Genomic DNA, 22,905 nt, shown 5'->3' on the forward strand with positions numbered 1-22,905 from the left:
CGCTGAATTGTCTACCTGTCCTGTGCCCAGAAATGAAAAGGAAGCGTCATAAATTGATTAGCAATGTCTGTTGAGTGTACGTAGATGTCTTTCGAGGCTAGGCATTCATTGTAGAGAGATATTTTGTATAACGCTTGTTTTTGTTTGTTTTGAATTTCGCGCAAACCTATACTAGGGCTATCTACGCTATTCGTTTCTAATTTAGCAGTGTAAGACTAGAAGGAAGACAGTTAGTCATCTAAACCCACTGTCATATCTTGGGTTACTCACTAACCAACGAATTGTGAGATTGACATTATAACGAATCCACAGCTGAAAGGACGAGCATGTTTGGTTGGACGGGTCTCTAACCGGTGGCCCGCTGATTGTGAATCGAAAATCCTAACCATCTGGCCCTGCCGAATTGCAGGACTATCGTATGGGTTTAGTTTTGTTGTTGATGCATCGTTCTAAAGTTTGTAAGTATTATTAAAGTAAAATGTACAGGACTTTCGTATAGATTTACTCTAATTGTGATTACATTCTCCTTATCTTTATTAGTATTATTGACGTAAAATGTACAAGTTTGTAGTGTTAATCTAATAGCGGAGAAATATTTTGATTAGGGAAATTTTAATGAATGTAAATGCTTTACAAAACCGACAAATTGCACTCAATGGAACATAAAAATAAAAAAAAAAACTCGTGATCTTGAAATGTAGGAATTATTATAATTTAAACAATTTGTCCTTTATTAACCTCACCTGTTTGTCAGCCATCAGAAGTTAAATCACAGGCGTGTTTATTGTGTCATATAAGACTCGAAGTAAAATTAACGTATCTGTGAATATCAAATCAGTACAATGTGATTTGAAAAGGTAACATACGGTTTCCAAGTGTTCTAAATTGTATATATTATCCGGAAGTGAACTGCAATAGAAGCTAGGGACGTTACTCCCTATTATTCATCAAGGTAGCGAATAATAGAATTGACTTCCTAATTATTTAATCTGTTTTTATATATATTTATTTGAATGCTGGGACTTCTTAGTTGTCATTTTGTTTGAAATGTATCATTATGTAATTGAACGAAACATGTTGTATCAGAGACCGTTCAGAGGGGTTTTGTTGTATAATTATACAATGCGAAACACAGAATTAAAGAATGTATTTAGAAGATTAATTCTAACGACTGTCGTGTAATCAACCAGTGATAAAACACGAGACGATGTTGTTACTAATATAAACAGGGACGACACTGCTACCTATGGGTAGAATTCTACGCTGTGCCCACTGAACAATTAATAACATTGAGAAGCGAACAGTAAACCTATGGACTACGTTATGGAGCTTTATTTATAAAAGATGATGCATCCATGCACACTTGGAAACACGGTAGGTGTGCTTCGTGCACTTCGTTAGTAATCCAATACAGGGGTAACGAAGTACAATAAAACGTTGTGTAGTGCTTTGTACAACTATTTCGTTTGGTGTTGTAACAAGCACCCGGCGACAACCTATGGATATAACACCAAGTACATACCGTGATAGGCAAAGCACACACAACCTATTATGTAGCTTTGCGCTTAGCAACAAACTAAACAAGACCGAATACGTAATACCACAAAGAAAGCAGGCATAATCTGAAATTCTATCATATTTAAACATTATCCATTGTTTGAGTTGCTGTTTTTTTTGTCCAAAAAACTTTAATGAATGTGTTATTTCATATCCTTAAATCATAATTAGTTAGTAAAGTGTATGAACAAGCACTAAATATAGTCAGTAGTTTACTGACAGAGATGTTTCAAAATGCACGTAAGATGGGGAGATGTATAGGCACAAGTATATTTTAATATCTACTGTTATGTTCATATTTACACTCAAGAAAAAACTGTACAAATGTTTGTATGTAATAGAATAAACAGCTTTACTGACGTACACACCTTTAGTATGCTGAACAGTTAGTATGCAAGACAGTTGTATATGTCTATTAACAATTCATAACCTTTTTTTTATCACTATCCATATTATATATGTATATATCAGTATTACTATTTGGTTCCTTTTTCCCCTCACGTGGCACAGCGGAATGTCTTCAGATACACTCCACTAGAAACTGAGGTTTGATCCTCCAGATGTGTAGCTTTTCTACTAATAACAAAGTGTAAACACAGATTTATTTATTATTCTTTTGCATCTCAGCTTCAACTATTTGAAACCTGGGAAAGTCAACACTAATTATGATAAAGAAAGTAACTGCTAAAATCTTTGTTAACTTTACTTGCTTGTTACAGGAACGGCAGGTGAGCAGTGTTTAATAAATCACGGTAACTTGCATCTTTACGAGATCTTCACACGAGTAATATTTATTTGAGAATGGGCCTTTGGTGGAACTTTTGATTTTGGACATGAGCCACGTTATAAATCCGAGTGATACCATAAAATATTCCCCGCTTCTAATTAGCTGCTTTCCATTTAATTGATTTGTTTGGAATTAAACACAAAACTGCACAAATGGGCTATCTGTGCTCTAGCCGTCACGGGTATCGAAACCCAGCTTCTAGCGTTGTGAGTCCACAAACATACCATTGTGCCACTGGGGGCCATTTAATTAGTAGTTCAGAATTAAAGACGGCATGCGTAACTTTCCCCTAATACAAAATTTATTACAATAAATTTCAACATGTATTTTAATGCCTGTTTCAACAATATGGCTTTAAAATGTTTTGATCTTGGTTATTTTGCCCATTTTATTTTATTATTAAGTGTATCGGTAATTAAGCCTACAAATATGTTGCTCTTGAAATTTACTATGTTATAAATTTGAAGGCGATATAAATAATCATTTGTATAAGTTGAGATACTTTTCAGTTTACAACAAGTGCTTATCGTCGGTAACACCTTTTAGTTATTATAGCAATCATCTAAAAACTACAAATATCGCTAAATTTGCGTTATCATAAAATAGCAGAAACGTTAATAACATTTGGACTGTATTTTTTATTGAATTTTCCTACTTTGTTTGTTTAATTCTGACACAAAGTTTCAGATGACTCATGCTGATCCTATCAACATATTTCTAACTAAAACCTAATACAAAGATTGAAGTCCTTAAAATAATATTGTTCACGTGCTAAATATTTCTGTAAACATGCTTTTATCTGCTTGTAATTATTATAGAAATTTTTAAACACCTCGTATATTTATTTCCTATGCAAAGTTAGTGTTAGAATGTGGCCCAGAAGGTTACTGAGATTGTCTTATACTAGTTACTTCATTTAGTTCTTTCTTATGGTAGATAATGTCTATTCTGGCTGATAAGGTACTATAAGAAAATAGTGTCTGTGTTCGATGGATATACGACTGCAATACCCTTTGCTAACTAAATTTACAATGCCTTTATGTTATAGCCAACTAATGTTATGAGAGAATTATGGTTGTAAGGTAACACTATCAACTGGAGAGAGAAATCAAGTCTACTTGTACAATTGAAGTGCGTTATTTGGAGTTCACGGTATTTTGACCCTATGCAGACCAAACTCATTCGAATGAAAGTTGTAGGACTAAACACAACCTAGTAGAAACACCGACAGTGACTTTGTCCGTGCAAATTTGTACATTTTTTTCTTTCTGTTTTAGTGTAGAAATAAAGATTTTGCTCATTTCGTCCGGTATCCTTATTTCACACACACTAAGAAACTTAGTCAGTTTTTAAAAGTAGTTATCCATATATTTCTCGACCAAATCAACTTTATTAGCAAGCTTAACTGAGCGATGCTTGTAAGTTTACCTGTCAAAATAATGAATTTTCAGAAAGTAAGACAATTCTCTGTTATAAGATTATGTTTAATATCTATCAAGCAGATTATTATAGAATATCAACTGTGGCTTTTTCGTTGAATCAGTTATGATATAATAAAAATCTAACTCCTCAAGCAAGACAGTGTCGCTCAAGGTGCTTAAGACAAACTCAGTAAAGAACATCCGTTAACCTGAAGATAACCCAAAGAAGGTTGAAACGTTGTTCTCTGCTTTATTTTAATAAGTTTTAATACCCATACCAGTCGTCTTGAGATACATCACTCAAGAACAAATAGGCATGTTAGATTGTTTTGGATTAATAAAAAAAAGACAATTTTTTATTTATAAAAAGTCACTGAATAATACTCATGCATATAATGAATTACTCAATTATTAAGCCCATGATGCTTATGCTCTCTATTTTAAACGCGCAAAATAAAGGTACCGGTAATAAGTGTACATTTAGTGTATTGTGCTGCCATCTGTAGCTATAAGAATGAACGTAAGGATAATACCTTCTCTTTTGTTCTCGCAGATGGAAACTACTGTTTGTTTGGTTTTTGTAAACATTTTCCCTGTTATGTCGTTCTAGCTCAAAGTAATTTGCAACCATAAAACAACAAAGATGTTTTAAATTAAAACCACATCGAAATTTAGTGTTTCAATATTTAATGACAAATATAAATACATATTTAAATAAAAATTATATTTTAATATTACACATTTTGATGTCTGTGTGTGTGTGTTTTTCGTATAGCAAAGCCACAAAGGTCTATCTGATTTTAGCGTTGTAAATCCGGATACATACCGCTGTACTAGCGGAGGGCATTTTGATGACAACGTTCAAAGTAGCAATGCACACCTTTATGTTGTATTATTATGTATACATACATTTATAGACGCTATTTTCTTTGTAATTGTGCAGCTAGATTTCTTTATATTTAATTTAACAAAATCTAAGGGCAGTTACAGTTAATTATATAACAAAAATGTTCTATGTATTTAATTACTTTGGTTTTTATATAAGAATATAAAGAAAGGATATTAAAAAAGCTATCGATTTTAACTGAATATCTTGTTGATGGGTAGGTAAAGTGCATTTTAATGAGTCAAATGCGAATTTCAAACGAAACTTACAATAATGTAAGTTGGTGCTTGAATTTGCTCTGTCTGTCAAGTACCTCATTGTGAGTACATGTATTTGTGAATAGATTTTAGGACCCCATGCTAACTTCTTTTTAGAATTCAAGATCTACGTTAAGCTATATATATATTAACGAATATTAATACAATACTAAAAATTGACTAAAGCTTTTTTAATCAGAATCTACATAAGTATAATAATAAGCCTCGTATTACGGGGTGAAAAATGAAGAATAAATGATAAATTGAAAATCATAAAGATGTTGTAAATTTATAAAAGAAAGTTCAATTTCATAATTGATTGTGAAATTTTTCTTTTTACTGTTTCTTCTTCCTTTTGATTTGAGTTCCTTTCAATCTTATCATTATGAGGTGCAAAGATTCACGAGTTAATTTAACACTTTACGTTTTCTTATCTTCTAAACGATCCACGCATGGCCAGGTGGTTAGGGCGCTAGACTCATAACGTAAGGGTCGAAGGTTTCGAATATCCGTCACACCAAGTATGTTTGCCTTTTCATCTGTAGGTGTATTACAATGTGACGATTAATCCCGCTATTCGTTGTTAAAAGACTATTCCAAGAGTTGTCGGTGGGTGGTGATGACTAGGTGCCTTTTCTCTAGTCTTATGCTGCTAAATTAGGGGTGCTAGTACAGATAGCCATCGTTTAGCTTTGCGCGAAGTTCAAACAAATAAAATCTTCTGAAAGCTTTATGCGGCTATTTTAAATTAACGAAATTGGGCTTTAACCAGTGTGATGTAGCATTATAAGGTTTTAACTTGTTTCTAATACCTCGCTTCCAATTATCGAATAAACTCAATTACTTTTCTTTTATAAATATTCCGCTATATGGTTAACGTTAAGGATTGGTTTTAATCAGGTGTAGTAATGTCAAAGCATTATCATATACTCACTTGTGAGTCTTTGGGGTGACAGAGGTTGACTTGAAGTCATATAGCACTTATTATCAAATCAGTTGCTTATCTAAAAGTGTTTTATACTTTACTTACTTTTTACAATATATTTATGTTTTACTCTACATATTGTGGGATATTTTATAGTTGCAAATGCTCCTTGCAAATTCATGGGAAAAATAACTGTGCAAGAAACGTTTTCGCGCCTTAATTTGAGCAATCATTCACACTTTCCTGTTAATTTTCCAGTAAACCTGTACAGTCAATGTGACAGTTGCTTTATCTCTCTTGTGCTTCCTTCTGACTTCATTATTATTAAAATTTTCGAATTTAAATACGGATGCTTATTTTAAAACGCCTATCCACGGCTGTCTAAATTTGCATCTAAATTCACGGAGCTAGTTTTCAGACATCACCAAACATCATGACATCAGGATGGAGGGCTCTAATTTCAAAGTTCCTTAAACATATTAGTCAGTTCAGTCAAACCTGGAAGCTCCTAAGTCTCTTAATCTCCCATTTTGGGAAATCCCTTCACGGCTTTTTCGAGATAGTTTCATTTATGTTTTCTAGAAGCTAAGAGTCTATATAATACTTTTCCGATAGCTTTATTAAAGTTTTGTAAGAAACGTAAGTAGATACACAATGGTAATTTACAGGGAAGGGACATGTTTACCAATTTTGAAGCGTGGCGTATTATCTTCTCACTTTTGAAATATGGGGATATGCTGTTTTCGAGTTAAATATTTTTCTCTCAATTACTTTTGCGTAAAACCATTTGTTATGACAAACGAATTCTGCACTCTGACCGTACGAAAACTCACGAAACATTACATCTGCCGAAGTCTTGGCACAACATGCGAAGGGTTTTGAAATACAAATAGGCAGTTGGCCATTGGCGACTAAGGAAAGGAAATAAAGAATCGTGTATCCAGCGAGCTGTTTGTTTTTTCAATTCCTGTGAAGTTAGATTAATTATGTACATTATTTCACTTCAGTGGCAGAGCTGTATGTGTGCGGACTTACAGTGCTAGAAACCGGGTTTCGATACATCCGGTGGGCAAAGCACAAATAACTCATTATGTAGTATTTTTGCTTAACTTGAAACAAACAAAATGATTTCACTTCTCTAAATCATACATAATATATATGTAGACAAGAGGCTCAAATTGTAAAAGTGGTTGTTCGTACTGTTAATGTAAAACAACGAATTAGAATTAAGGACATTTTAAAACTCATTAGAAAATTTACTGTAGGAACTGAATTATAGTTTTAAAAGACATGTTTGTATTTTTATTTTCTATATTTTAAAAGACAACAGTGTTATCCAGCGTTAGCTTTTGTTCTTATTTTGATTGAGTTTATTTGCACTCAATTCATTATGGTTAGAACTTGTTTACAGTCGGAAAGCAACTAAAGATTTTAATCATTGAGACATAAAAGAAAAAGATAATAGAAGTGGAAAGGTATATATTTAGTATTTTTTTTTTATTGCTCGAGTGTTATCTGTGCAAGCCGTCCCTAATTTTGCAGTGTAAAACTAGAGGAAAGGCAGGTAGTCATCACCATCCACCGCCAACTCTTGGGCTACTCCTTTAACAAAGAATAGTGGGATTGAGCCCCCACGGCTGAAAGGGCAAGCATGTTTGGTGCGACGGGGATGCGAACCCGCCACCCTCAGATTACAAACTGCATGCCTTAACACGTTTGGCATTTAGTAAGTTATTATGGAAAACATGTCGTTCAATTCATTGTACAAAGGAAGAATTTTCTTGCTTGTGACTAATGTGAATGTAATTAAATAAACTTACGAATCTTTCATGAACTTTGATATGTCTTATATCTGAAATTATTTATGTGTACTCTGAACAAAGTGGAACGAATATTTGATGAACAATAATAAGATGAGTCGAAATGTAGCGCAACTAGGAACTCGGACAAATTAATAGTTTAAGGAAGTAGTGATTTCTTTTTATTATTAAGACTAAACAGTTAACAAGCTCTTACATTCACAGATGCTGTAAATATTCAAGATGCTAATCTGTGTGTTAGTGAATTAATGACAGATCATTGTTTTCGATTTTGGGGAGGTAGGAACTCGTTTAGCTCGCTGTTGTTTGTTTTTGAATTTCGCGCAAAGCTACACGAGGGTTATTTGCGTTAACCCTCCATAATTTAACAGTGTAAGACTAGAGGTAATGCAGCTAGTCATCATCACCCACAACCAACTCTTAGGCTGCAATTTTACCAACGAATAGTGGGACTGACCGTCACGTCTGAAAGGACGAGCATGTTTGGTGTGATAGGGATTCGAACTTGCGACTCTCGGATTAGGAGTCTAGTGCCTTAACCACTTGGCCATGCCGGGGCGAGGCGGTTGTTTTGTAAAAGAACAGGTATTACATTAATATCTTTTACAACCCTCAAAAGGACCTTTTATTTATTTATTTTTTTCGTTTATGTACACCAGGAAGTAAGGTCAGGTGCTAATGTGCTCTTTCAATTTCTTAGCTGCATATATAATTATTCTTGTTTAATAAATGATCTCGATATAATTAAATATTTTTTTTTCACTTTATTAAATCTTAAAGAGATTTTACGTGGAAACTCTGTTAATATTTAAGTTACAGGTTACGAAAGCAGAAATGCATAACTAAACGGTTAGTTTATAAATATATCAATCCATTTTTACTGGGCTACCAAATCAGTGTTAAGTGGGCCAAGATTTAACCAACTTGGAAAGTTTTTGACTGACAGAAGTTGAGCAACAATATCAAAAACAGTAAAGAGGAAAAGGTGGACATAAATCGTTTTTAACAAGCAAAGCAATGTGATGTAAGTGCTCATTGGATTGTTTTTAATGAGGTAAACTTGTAGTCACCCCCGTGAATATCAGATCATTACCATTTCAAGTGGGTTTTTCGTCATCAAGAATAATAAAACTTCTTTCCTTACCATTTCTTGTTTTACAATGTGTCTTCATCTGTCATGTGAAAGCATTGTATTATATTAGGCGTGCGACTCGTAATCTGAGGGTCGCGGGTTCGGATTCCGGTCGCGCCAAACATGCTCGCTCTTTCAGCCGTGAGGGCATTATAATGTTACGGTCAATCCCACTATTCGTTGGTAAAAGAGTAGTCCAAGAGTTGGCGGTAAGTGGTGATGACTAGCTGCCTTCCCTCCAGTCTTACACTGCTAAATTAGAGACGGCTAGCGTAAAGTGTCCTCGAGTAGCTTTGTGCGAAATTCCAAAAGAAACAAACAAGCAATATTCTTATTTCAAACAAAGTCTGTAAAACTATTTTCAAGAAATGTTTCACTATGATAGTATTTTTACTCTTCTTCTTAACTGTAGTATTATTAATGATGATTATTTCATTGAGTTTTACACTCTTATATAAGAATAAATAATTCCAACTTTAAAAGTCTTTTAGATATGTGTTATGGGGTTTACTGTGGTACCTGAGTTTGGTCTTTTTACTGTCATGTTTATTGTGGGAGGAGGTACAACAACAGACAGGTTTAAGCAGCAATGTTACACAGAATGTGAAGGCAGGAAGCCTAATGATTAAGAAATAGAACAATAACGTTTGTCCAGTTCAGTGGTATTTGAGACAGAAACCATAGAGTTAGGAAGTCGGAAAGAGATGACCTTGAAAATACTCTACATCATTCAACCAAAGGTTTGTTATGGGCAAAAGTTCTGTAGTGCTTTGGCATCACAGCAATTTGTCTACTAAACGTTGGCTTTTAGAGGTTATAAGGAAACGGAAGTGGATTTAATTCAACTGTTGGAGTCAGAGGGTGATCCTAAACTCTTTATGTGGTTGACGTATATTTAGGATTATGTCTTCCCTAAAATTCAAAATGAGATCCTGAGTTTAACGGACAATGCAGAAATATTGCAAAGCATATAATTTTTTGCCAATTTTTCAAGATTTTCTCAGAAAAGAGAAGCCATTAGACTTTCATGTCCATTGTGACCTTTATTGTGTAAATCTCATTACTCAGCCAACTTGTACAGAATCTTACGTGATTAGGGATTCTTTGCAGTGGGTTTATGAGTCTGGATTCGTGAGACAATAACAAAATCTGAAACTGAATTTTACACTACTTTGAAATCGCTTTGTTCTACAAAGTGGACTCTTTATACCCCAACCATTTGGTCAGTGCTCAACCAGTACGAGCCAAAGTTACTTAGTTTCAATGAGATGGCTTCATCTAGGCCATCATATTCAGCAAACAAAATAAATTGAGTCCTGGAAATACTTCAGAAGCGGGAAACAGTCCTAGGATTAGTCCTAGCCAGTGAAATGATGGAGGAATTTGGGAACCTGAACAACTTCTTAAAAAAGAGAACACAAACCATTGCTGGGACACCTTTCTGCAATGGAGTGTGTCAACACCAGTCTTAAAGGAGAAAGAACAAAGGAAAGCTTTAGAAAAGCATATGAAGAAAGAATTGGATTAATCTACTCTTTTAATATACGTCGAATTCAAATATGACATATGAAAAGACTACTCAATCGATTTACTGGTGAGGCTGTTGCACGTGCACCAACATCTCTTTCGGAGTATTACAAACTGCTATATACTGTAGACATGTAGTTCAGAGAGGTTTCTGAGCAGGGAGGTCGAAAATACACTTGAAAGATTGGAGTACGTTTACCTCATTGGAGAGACAGACAATATTATGGGACGAAAACTCAGAGTTGACAAGCAAATCATTATATGTGCAATTAGCCATGATCATCTCAAAAAATAAATCTTCAATTCCAACACTGAAGCTACAAACATTTTAGGGACATTCTGTTAGTTCTCCTACTTCTCGATTGAAACTGTGAAGAGTTTCAGTGTTCTTATAACGCTGAAGACCAGGCTTCGTAGAAATATGAAACAAAGACGACTTAATAAATTAGACATTTGCCACATTCTTGAAGAACAACTTAATTATTTAGAAAGAAAAAGACTCTGCTGACAATTCATTACTGCAATTGACCAGCGTAAGAATTTTTTTCTTTCGAGAACTAGGAAGTTCCTGCTATCCACTGTTGGAAAGAGCAATTTGAAAGTTAACTATACGTTAGTTTAAGTTACTGCGAAGTAAAAAAAATAGAGGTTTTGTCAAAATTGTATTATAATGTTTTTCTTCCTAAAACGACTACAAATTGTATTATTATTGTATTATATTACTAACAATATTATTACCATATTTATTTTATACCACTAGAGGGAAGTTTAAAGGTTTCGAAACGCTCAATAAATGCTTTATGTTATTACGTTTGGGTTTATTTTGTTACTAAAAAAATACAGCCGTGATTTTAAGTGTTTTTTTAACTGTGTTGATGTAAATCCGTAAACTTACCGGTGTATTAGCGGAGGACTTTCCCTTTAGTTATACACTACGAAATGATGGACGGCTAGCGCAAATAACCCTCGGGTCGCTCTGCGCGAAATTCAAAAACAAACAAACAAACATATTTTAAATATTTTTTATCTTAACTGACGTTTTTCCTTTGCAGTTTCGTTAGTGTTAATTTACACAACCGTTTATTATTAGAATATTCGTTAAATTGTTAACACTCTAATATTATAGTACAGTTATAACACTAACCATACAGCTGTACTAACATATTACGTATATGACTATTTTATAAGATATAAACATAAAAAGATTTACAATATATTTTATGATTAGTTAAAAACACATAAACAGAAAATACAAGTTCATAAGGCACAGAAGTAAATTGAAAGGATATAAAGTATAAATAAGGGTTAAAGACGAATTGTGAGACTGTGTGATATTCCACAGTATGCAAGTGTTAATCTGAAAGTAATGGTGTCAAGTGTATCGGTGTAATGTATTGTTTTTGAATGGTGGTTTAGTTACATATGCCATCAAGTGTCTCTATTCATCTACGGATTATATTCTTTAATAAGTATAGTTTCCATATTTTTTTTCTTTTCAAAATCCTTCGTATTTTGTAAGGTAGAAATTTAAAATGGGTTTTCTGTATTGACGTGGTTTTGTGTTGGTCATACGTGTGTGACATACTGATGTGATGCGAGACACGTGTGTCTAAAGTACTTCCAGCTTCTCTTATATATGCGTCTCCACATATATTACAAAGATTTGATAAACGAAGTTTTTCGCGTGACACGTTTGCACCACGGCGTTTTCTCTCGCGTTTCATGTTTTATCTGTTTCTTATGTTATGTTGGTTGTCAGTTGATCCTGTTTAATGACTTTACGAATCTCGGTTGTGATTACGTTGTTATTGAAAGGAATGTTCATTGCGGATATTTGCGTATGTTTGTTGCTGTTGTTGCAGAGTTATTGTTTTCTGTGGTTTCGAAACGCTGGCACTGTAATATTCGGTGTATCAGTTTCACAGTAGTAATGTATTAAAATCATTTTGCGCTGTTTGAATGGCATTCTGAGTGAATAATTTCGATTTATTGTCTTTAATTCTCAAATTATTGTTTCCATTTTAAGTCGTTCTGGATGGTGTAATTTATTATGAAGAAATATCTGCTTATTATATTCTTTCAGGGCGGTAGATCCTGGGGGGATACATCCCCCCTTCATTTCAGGTTGGGGATATCGTGTATACAATCATCCCCCATACAGTTTGGTCTGTTGAATTGTTTTTTTTTGCATTACAGGCCTAAAATTGTGTGTTTGTTCTTGTGATTCTCGTGTTCTTACCAATCGATTTACATAATTAGGCCTAGATGTAGAATTTTTCAGTAGCCGAAATGTACAGCTTTGATATAAGCGTTCTTATAAGCTTTTCGATCTAAGCGATAGTTCGTAAGTATCAGTTAAAAGGCCTAAGTATACATACAAGGCTTGCAAGCACTATCACAGAATCTACGTACGTCTTGTACGTAGTGTAAGATTAAGTGAAATTTTCATCACAAGAGATTGAAGAGAGCGTGAAATTCGAAAATATTACTCCCAAGCGAAAACTCCTGTTATTTAGATCTGGCAGGCGAATCGCAGCTTGTAGCTGCGTTAATCTTATGTGCATATTGTGCGGTTTTCCTACGCTATTTGTTCTTATGCATGTCTAACCGGTTTTGTTGTCGAACGCCTTACTCTTCTTAGCCGGCGAAGGTGCTGACCATAGTGCATATTTAGTGTACAGTTAACGACAGGTTCGGGCCGCTCGGATCCAGACGCGTCTTACATCGCCCCCCCCTCCGCTCCCTTTAGGTTGAGCTTCGATTTTAAAACAGGGCTCATATCATCCAGACGGACATCTAATACCACGATAGAAAGCAAAATATCAAAATACCAACTTCTAGGGCAAGTGGTTTGATAAGTTCCCATGGCTGCACTTCGACAATCAGACTCAAAAAGTCATATGCTTTCATTGTGCCAAGGCGTAAAATAGAGGTCTTTTTACAGAGAAATTGGAGAGGCCAGTGGAGTATTCCTTCATATCCACCGGTTTTTGCAACTGGAAAAAATGCAAAACAGAAATTCAACGAACACCAATCCTCCTCTCCCCACAGATTGGCTATATCTCCAGAAGGATTACTTGATGTAACTCCAGTGATTGTCTAGCTAGATGATGGAAAAATGAAGCAGCAGGAAGAATGCAAAAGAAGTCTAGCGAAAAAATTCAGAAGTTTACGTTTCTTACTGCGTCAAGGTTTAGCATTACGTGGACATACTGATACGGAGGGGGAACTTCCTGCAGTTAATGAAGCTCCTGGAAGAATAAGAACCTACTTGTTAAAGAAAAGCACATTCACATCACCCCAGGCTCGGAATGAAATAATGGAGACGTTCAGCCATCAAATGCTGAGGAACACAGCACACGAAGTGCAGCAAAGTAAAATCTTTGCATTAATGGTTAATGGCACTCAAGATGTTACAGGTGCCGAATAGAAAGCAATATGCGTACGATACGTAGATGACAACCTTCCTTGACGTCCACGAGAAATTTCTTGGTTTATACAGTGTTTCCACTACATCTGGTGAAACAATATCCTGGACCATACTTGATGTACTGACTAGACTCAATTTACCAGTTTCAGGATTAAGAGCACTAACGTATGATGGAGCCGCTAACATGAGTGGTGCGTACAGTGGAGGCCAGGCAAAAGTAAAAGAGAAGCAACCGTCAGCTTTGTTTTTTCACTGCGGAGCACACAAGGCTAATTTAATAATGCAACATGCAGTTGAAGGTTGTGAATGTGTTCGAGATTCTATCCAGTGGGTACGTGAACTTGGTGTCTTGCTTCAGAAGTCAGGAAAATACAAGACAATATTTGAAAATATTGTATCGTCAGTCAGCCACAATGGTCCAGTTAAATACATCCGCCCACTTTGTTCAACACGCTGGTTGTGCCGCCTATCTGCAATTACATGTTCTAATGATCACTACAGTGACTTTGTTGATTCTTTGTCTGAATTAGCAAATGAAAAATCAGATGTATCAGTGAAAGCACGAGGTCTGCTGGACAGATTTGACAAAGGAAAGACAGTTTTAGGATTGTTGTTGACTCAGCATTCATTAGCTGCATTAGAGGAACTAAACCGTGCATTCCAAGCACCATCAGCGACAGTATCTGACATGATTGAAACCTCTGCAATGACAGTTGAGCAATTGCGGGTATTGCGAACAGAAGAAAATTACAACAAGATATTTCATGAAGCTGAGAAAAATGTAACTTCCCTTGATCTGGTGCCGATTGAAATACCACGCATTCGCAGACTTCCCAGAAGGATAACAGGTAATGGCTCAGCACACTATTCTGCAACAGCTAAAGATTACTGCAGAAGCCAATATATTGAATTTGTAGACGCAGTCATAGAACATCTGACCACTACATTCAATGCAGACAACAATGACATGAGGCAATACCTGGCACTTGAGAACATGATCAAATCTGGCAAGATTGACAACTCGGTTATAAACTTCTTTAGAGAAATCTCTGCACAACGGCTGGAGTTTCAGTTGCTCATGTTCAAAGTAACTTCAAAAGCAGTATCTCTGAAAGGTGCGAAAGATGCTTACTGTAAAATGCATGAAACAAGCCAGCAGATGTTAAACGAAGTGTTTCTTCTCAAGAAAATTTTGCTTGTATGTCTAGTATCTAGCTACAAATGTGAACGCAGCTTTTCTCATTAAGACGGTTAAAGACGTGGTTAAGGTCAACTATGTCTCAGTGCCGCCTCAACCATGTGGCAGTTTGTTACACTCACAAAGATGAGGTGCCAGGATAAATATAGAAGAGATTATGAAAGAATTCATAAACAGATCATCACAAAGGAGGTCTACGTTTGGGAACATGTAGACTAGAGGACCAATGAATAATTATGTGCTACATTGTATTGATGTGTGATTTTCAAGAGTTCGCAAAGACATTTTAATTATTTTTATCAAACAACATTTTCGGTAGATATAAACTTATCAAGGGTAATTACTAATTTTATTAATATTTGAAAACGTAATTCATGCAAGGAAAGTTATAAGTAACCTTGTCAAGTATAATGGCCATCTTTTATACTGTGCAGGAATAAATTCATGTGGCAGCTAATTTGTGACACATTTGTCTTTATTCTGTTAACATTTTGAAAACTGTTCAAAAGACCTCACTTACACAAACCTACATGGAAACCTTGAAGTATCGTGGCAACACGATTACTCTGTGACTGTATGTTTACAGCTTTCAGGTCCTCGTAATTAGAGATTACCAATTTGCAAATTGAACAGTCCACATAAGTGGTTGCAAAAATCATCCCCACTCCCATCAGGTGTAGAAAACTCTACGCCCCAGGATTCTTTGTTATGTATAAAGCTTCGTAATTGTCTGTATTGGATTTTTATGGCTACGTCTAACAATGTTAAGTATCCTTCTGGGTTGGGTCGTTTAAGTGTTAACTTGGCTAATAGGTAAAGGTTTATAGGAAATAGTGAAGCATTCTAGTGTTTCTATTGCAACTACAATCATATCCCCAGTGGCGCAATTGGATAGCGCACGGTACTTATAAGACAGTACTTGTGGGATATGCCGGGGTTGTGAGTTCGAGCCTCACCTGGGGAATAAACATTTTGTTCTCTACCTCGTTGTCAGGTAGGCAAAGCTTTTCAATTAAAATTCACGATCTGATATTTTGGCCCGGCATGACCAGGTGGTTAAGACATTCGACTCGTAATCCGTGAGTCGCGGTTTCGAATTCCCTTCACACCAAAAACGCTCTCCCTATGAGTCATGGAGGACTTATAAGGAGACTATCAATCCCAATATTCGTTGTTAAAGGACTAGCACATGAGTTATTGTGGACTGTGATACTAAATTAAAGACGGCTAGAGCAGATAACCGTCATGAATCTTAGTGCGAATTTCAAAACAAATCGTTTCGGAAATATGCCCTCGATATATCTCTACCATATTTCTGTTATTAAACCTGTGTTTTATCTATATGTGTCAAGAGTTTTGATTTCTCGTGTCACTGCTGCACTGTTATCTTTTGCAAGTCCTTTTTTTGGTTTGTACAAAGTGTATAAAATAACTGTTGTGTGAGACAAATATAAGTATTGTGTGGGTGGTTTGTAATGTGATGTTTGCTGGAAAATGTCTTGATCCTCGTATACACTAAACATCCTCGCCCTTTTAGTCGTGGGGTCGTTATAATGTGACGATCAATTGCAATATTAGTTGATAATAGAGTAGCCAACAGTTGGCGGTGGTTGGAGACGGAATTGCTGCTTTCCCTCTTGTGTGTGTGTGTGTTTTCTTTAGCAAAGCCACATTGGTCTCTCATCTGAGTCTACCGAAGGGTATCGAACCCATGATTTTAACGTTGTAAATCCGTAAACTTACCGGTGTATTAGCGGAGGACTTTTCCTTTAGTCATACACTACGAAATGATGGACGGCTAGCGCGAATAACCATCGGGTATCTCTGCGCGAAATTAAAAAACAAAGAAACAAACATATTTTAAATATTTTTTATCTTAACTGACGTTTTTCCTTTGCAGTTTCGTTAGTGTTAATATACACAACCGTTTATTATTAGAATATTCGTTAAATTGTTAACACTCTAATATTATAGTACAGTTATAACACTAACCATACAGCTGTACTAACATATTACGTATATGACTATTTTATAAGATATAAACATAAAAAGATTTACAATATATTTTATGATTAGTTAAAAACACATAAACAGAAAATACAAGATCTTAAGGAACAGAAGTAACTTGAAAGGATATAAAGTATACTTAAGGGTTAAAAACGAATTGTGAGATTGTGTGATATTCCCCAGTATGCAAGTATTAATCTGAAAGTAATGGTGTAAAGTGAATCGGTGTAATGTATTGTTTTTGAATGGTGGTTTAGTTACATATGCCATCAAGTGTCTCTATTCATCTACGGATTATATTCTTTAATAAGTATAGTTTCCATATTTTTTTCTTTTTAAAATCCTTCGTATTTTGTAAGGTAGAAATTTAAAATGGGTTTTCTGTATTTTTTGTGTTCCCTGTCTATGCAACAAGTGTTTGTGTTGAAGTGGTTTTGTGTTGGTCATACGTGTGTGACATACTGATGTGTTGTGAGACACGTGTGTGTAAAGTACTTCCAGCTTCTCTTATATATGCGTCTCCACATATATTACAAAGATTTGATAAACGAAGTTTTTTCGCGTGACACGTTTGTTCCACGGCGTTTTCTGTGGCGTTTCATGTTTTATCTGTTTTTTATGTTATGTTGGTTGTCAGTTGATACTGTTTAATGACTTTACGAATCTCGGTTGTGATTACGTTGTTATTGAAAGGAATGTTCATTGCGGATATTTGCGTATGTTTGTTGCTGTTGTTGCAGAGTTATTGTTTTCTGTGGTTTCGAAACGCTGGCACTGTAATATTCGGTGTATCAGTTTCACAGTAGTAATGTATTAAAGTCATTTTGCGCTGTTTGAATGGCATTCTGAGTGAATATTTTCGATTTATTGTCTTTAATTCTCAAATTATTGTTTCCATTTTAACTCGTTCTGGATGGTGTAATTTATTATGAAGAAATATCTGCTTATTATATTATTTCAGGGCTGTAGATCCTGGTGGGATACATCCCCCCTTCATTGCAGGTGGAGGATATTGTGTATACAATCATACCCCATACAGTTTGGTCTGCTGAATTGTTTTATTGCATTACAGGCCTACAAATTGTGTGTTTGTTCTTGTGATTCTCGTGTTCTTACCGATCGATTTACATAATTAGGCCTAGATGTAGGATTTTTCAGTAGCCGAAATGTACATCTTTCATATAGGCGTTCTTATAAGCTTTTCGATCTATGCGATAGTTTGTAAGTATCAGTCAGAAGGCCTACGTATACATGCAAAGCTTGCAAGCACTATCACAGAATCTACGTACGTCTTTAACGTAGTGTAAGATTATGTAAAATTTTAAAACGATATCCTCGACCATACTTGATGTACTGACTGGACTCAATTTACCACAGTCACGATTAAGAGCACAAACTTATGATGGAGCCGCTAACTTAACGATTGGAGAATGCTTAAAAACAAGAACACTATATTATTTTGCAAGTTAAACGTCACTTTCTTCTTCGTAATGCCACTATGAATGTGGGTTGACAAATCAGTTCTGATAAAACACCAGATATACTCTAGCTCTAGTTACAAGTTACTTTTCATGCAAATAACAGTTGAGTAATGAAGAGAAAATTTTCGTTTTTTAACCGAAAATAGGAAGATAGAAATAAAACATATAAAATGAATTCAAGGAACTTGAACATGACTCAGTATTCTCTAAAAACAGTTCATCAGAAACATGTAAAAGGAATAGCAAAAAGATGGTGCAAATTGTTTGGGATGATAAGTTTCATGGTTGAATGACTATTCCAATGGAAATAAACAAAAACACAACAACAAACTGTTCTTGTAGTATTAAATTGCTGATAAGTGTGGTCACTATAGACGAAAGGTTGTTTCTTTCATTTGTTTCACACTTTTATTAATCCATTTGCAAAGTGAACATTTAGCATGGGATTAAATAAGATCCACCTAAAACAAAACATGATTTAATTTTCTATAAAGTTTTGTAAAAATTAGGGTATGTAGGAGGCTATTATATTTATTTTCTAATCTTATCTTTGATTACTTAGCCTAATATTGGGCATAAATGTATTGAACAATGACGAATCAGAGAACAGAATGAATACCAAACATTTAACTTTATGCTCGCTGATCGTTAAATGGAAAACTAGGGACAAACAGGATGAGAAAAAGAGTATTATTTCTTTTAAATCACCCCAGGAAAGTGGACCCTTCTCAAGACTTGAGTAAAAATCTGACCCACACTTGTTCACTACGGTACCATTAAGTCTATTGTTATCTTCATTGAAGGGTACACGGTTCTGCTAAAAATATCTATAATATTAACATGGCCATGACTCTTTTTAGGACTACCGAGTAAGTAGAGAGTCCATGGCTCGATGGAGACCCTGGAGAAGACATTTGGAAAACTGATTAAGAGAAGAGGTTTCGTATACCAATACTTTTAGATGGTTTGTTTATTTGTTTTTGAATTTCGCAACACTACAAGAGGGCTATTTGCACTAGCTGTCCCTAATCTAGCAGTGTAAGGCTAGAGAGAAGGCAGCTAGTCATCGTCTCTCACGCCAACTTTTGGGCTACTCTTTTACCAACAAATTGTAGGTTGACTGTCGTCACATAATAAAGCCCTCGCGGCTGAAAGGGTAAGCATGTTTGATGTGACGGGAATTCGAACCTGCAACCCTCAGATTACGCGTCGAGAGCCCTAACCACATAGTTATGACGGGCCATTTTGAAGGATCTCATGAAAGCTTTTTTACTAATCCTGATTCTGTTAAACAGAAACAGAAATTCGTGGTAGGTGTTTAGTTCTTGAAGGAGAGATTTTTCGCTTTCTAAAACTGGGGTGTTCGAGGATAATGTTATTCCCCTTCGCGCCGCCGGCGTAAATGCTGTGAAAAGATAGGTGATTAGTAATTACAATTTGAGCGATTGTTGATGGTTGTTAACCAAGGGATTTGGCGAATGTTTGGTAGATGTAGAGGTAGAAAGAAGATCAAAGCAAGTTTCTTCGGTGGTGATGACAGCTTTGATGATGTGGAGTTGATGGGCGTAAGAATGTCTATAGTATTCGAACAACTATGTCCCAGTAGTCGCCCTTTTAACAGGACTACTTGGTGACTGGGATTCAGAAATCCAAAGCCATGGCTAGAATTACAGCATTTAAGAGTGCCAAGAAATTAGATGTGGGGGAGAACCCCGAGAAAACCCACTTTCAGAGGACAGGCGCTGAATTGTCTACCTAGGCACTCATTGTAGAGAGATATTTTGTATTACGCTTGTTTTGTTTGTTTTGAATTTCTCGCAAACCTGTACGAGGGCTATCTACGCTATTCGTCTCTAATTTAGCAGTGTAAGACTAGAAGGAAGACAGCTAGTAATCTAAACCCACTGTCATATCTTGGGTTACTCACTAACCAACGAATTGTGAGATTGACATTATAACGAATCCACAGCTGAAAGGACGAGCATGTTTGGTTGGACGGGTCTCTAACCGGTGGCCCGCTGATTGTGAATCGAAAATCCTAACCATCTGGCCCTGCCGAATTGCAGGACTATCGTATGGGTTTAGTTTTGTTGTTGATGCATCGTTCTTAAGTTTGTAAGTATTATTAAAGTAAAATGTACAGGACTTTCGTATAGATTTACTCTAATTGTGATTACATTCTCCTATCTTTATTAGTATTATTGACGTAAAATGTACAAGTTTGTAGTGTTAATCTAATAGCGGAGAAATATTTTGATTAGGGAAATTTTAATGAATGTAAATGCTTCACAAAACCGACAAATTGCACTCAATGGAACATAAAATAAAAAAAAAATAACTCTTGATCTTGAAATGTATGAATTATTATAATTTAAACAATTTAACCTCACCTGTTTGTCAGCCATCAGAAGTTAAATCACAGGGGTGTTTATTGTGTCATATAAGACTCGAAGTAAAGTTAACGTATCTGTGAATATCAAATCAGTACAATGTGATTTGAAAAGGTAATATCCGGTTTCCAAGTGTTCTAAATTGTATATATTATCCGGAAGTGAACTGCAATAGAAGCTAGGGGACGTTACTCCCTATTATTCATCAAGGTAGCGAATAATAGAATTGACTTCCTAATTACTTAATCTGTTTTTATATATATTTATTTGAATGCTGAGACTTCTTAGTTGTCATTTTATTTGAAATGTATCATTACGTAATTGAACGAAACATGTTGTATCAGAGACCGTTCAGAGGGGGTTCTTGTTGTATAATTATACAATGCGAAACACAGAATTAAAGAATGTATTTAGAAGATTAATTCTAACGACTGTCGTGTAACCAACCAGTGATAAAACACGAGACGATGTTGTTACTAATATAAACAGGGACGACACTGCTACCTATGGGTAGGATTCTACGCTGTGCCCACTGAACAATTAACTCTATTGAGAAGCGAACAGTAAACCTATGGACTACGTTATGGAGCTTTATTTATAAAGATGATGCATCCATGCACACTTGGAAACACGGTAGGTGTGCATCGTGCACTTCGTTAGTAATCCAATACAGGGGTAACGAAGTACAATAAAACGTTGTGTAGTGCTTTGTACAACTATTTAGTTTGGTATTGTAACAAGTACCCGGCGACAACCTATGGATATAACACCAAGTACATCCCGTGATAGGCAAAGCACAGACAACCTATTATGTAGCTTTGCGCTTAGCAACAAACTAAACAAGACCGAAAACGTAATACCACATAGAAAGCAGGCATAATCTGAAATTCTTTCATATTTAAACATTATCTATTGTTTGAGTTGCTGGTTTTTTTGTGCAAAAAACTTTAATGAATGTGTTTATTCATATCCTTAAATCATAATTAGTTAGTAAAGTTTATGAACAAGCACTAAATATAGTCAGTAGTTTACTGACAGACATATTTCAAAATGCACGTAAGATAGGGAGATGTATAGGCACAAGTATATTTTAATATCTATTGTTATGTTCATATTTACACTCAAGAAAAAAACTGTGCAAATGTTTGTATGTAATAGAATAAACAGCTTTACTGACGTACACACTTTTAGTATTCTGAACAGTTAGTATGCAAGACAGTTGTATATGTCTATTAACAATTCATAACCTTTTTTTTTATCACTATCCATATTATATATGTATATATCAGTATTACTATTTCGTTCCTTTCTTCCCCTCACGTGGTATAGCGGAATGTCTTCTGATATACTCCACTAGAAACTGGGGTTTGATCCTACACATGTGTAGCTTTTCTACTAATAACAAAGTGTAAATAGAGTTTTATTTATTATTATTTTTGCATCTCAGCTTCAACTATTTGAAACCTGGGAAAGTCAACACTAATTATGATAAAGAAAGTCACTGCTGTGGTAAAATCTTTGTTAACTTTACTTGCTTATTACAGGAACGGCAGGTGAGCAGTGTTTAATAAATCACGTAACTTGCATCTTTACGAGATCTTCACACGAGTAATATTTATTGGAGAATGGGCCTTTGGTGGAACTTTTGATTTTGGACATGAGCCACGTTATAAATCCGAGTGATACCATGAAATATTCCCCGCTTCTAATTAGCTGCTTTCCATTTAATTGATTTGTTTGGAATTTAACACAAAGCTGCACAAATGGGCTATCTGTGCTCTAGCCGTCACGGGTATCGAAACCCAGTTTCTAGCGTTGTGAGTCCACAAACATACCATTGTGCCACTGGAGCCTATTTAATGAGTAGTTCAGAATTAAAGACGGCATGTGTAACCTTCCCTTAAATACAAAATTTATTACAATAAATTTCAACATGTATTTTAATTCCTGTTTCAACAATATGGCTTTAAAATGTTTTGATCTTGGTTAATCTGCCCATTTTCTTTTGTGAAGTGTATCGGTAATTAAGCCTACAAATATGTTGCTCTTGAAATTTACTATGTTATAAATTTGAAGGCGATATAAAT

The 22,905-nt window shown here is 35.2% G+C and overlaps 1 non-coding gene across 1 annotated transcript; it reads left to right on the forward strand.

Moving 5' to 3' along the window:
- Positions 1 to 15,812: 15,812 nt before the first annotated feature.
- Positions 15,813 to 15,904, forward strand: TRNAI-UAU (transfer RNA isoleucine (anticodon UAU)). The gene is given in 2 exon segments: positions 15,813 to 15,850; positions 15,869 to 15,904. It is a non-coding gene; the product is annotated as a tRNA-Ile (tRNA).
- The last annotated feature ends 7,001 nt before the right edge of the window (positions 15,905 to 22,905 follow it).

This window comes from Tachypleus tridentatus, chromosome 2 (genome assembly GCF_004210375.1).
Source record: "Tachypleus tridentatus isolate NWPU-2018 chromosome 2, ASM421037v1, whole genome shotgun sequence".
In the NCBI taxonomy this organism is placed as follows: Eukaryota; Metazoa; Arthropoda; class Merostomata; order Xiphosura; family Limulidae; genus Tachypleus; species Tachypleus tridentatus.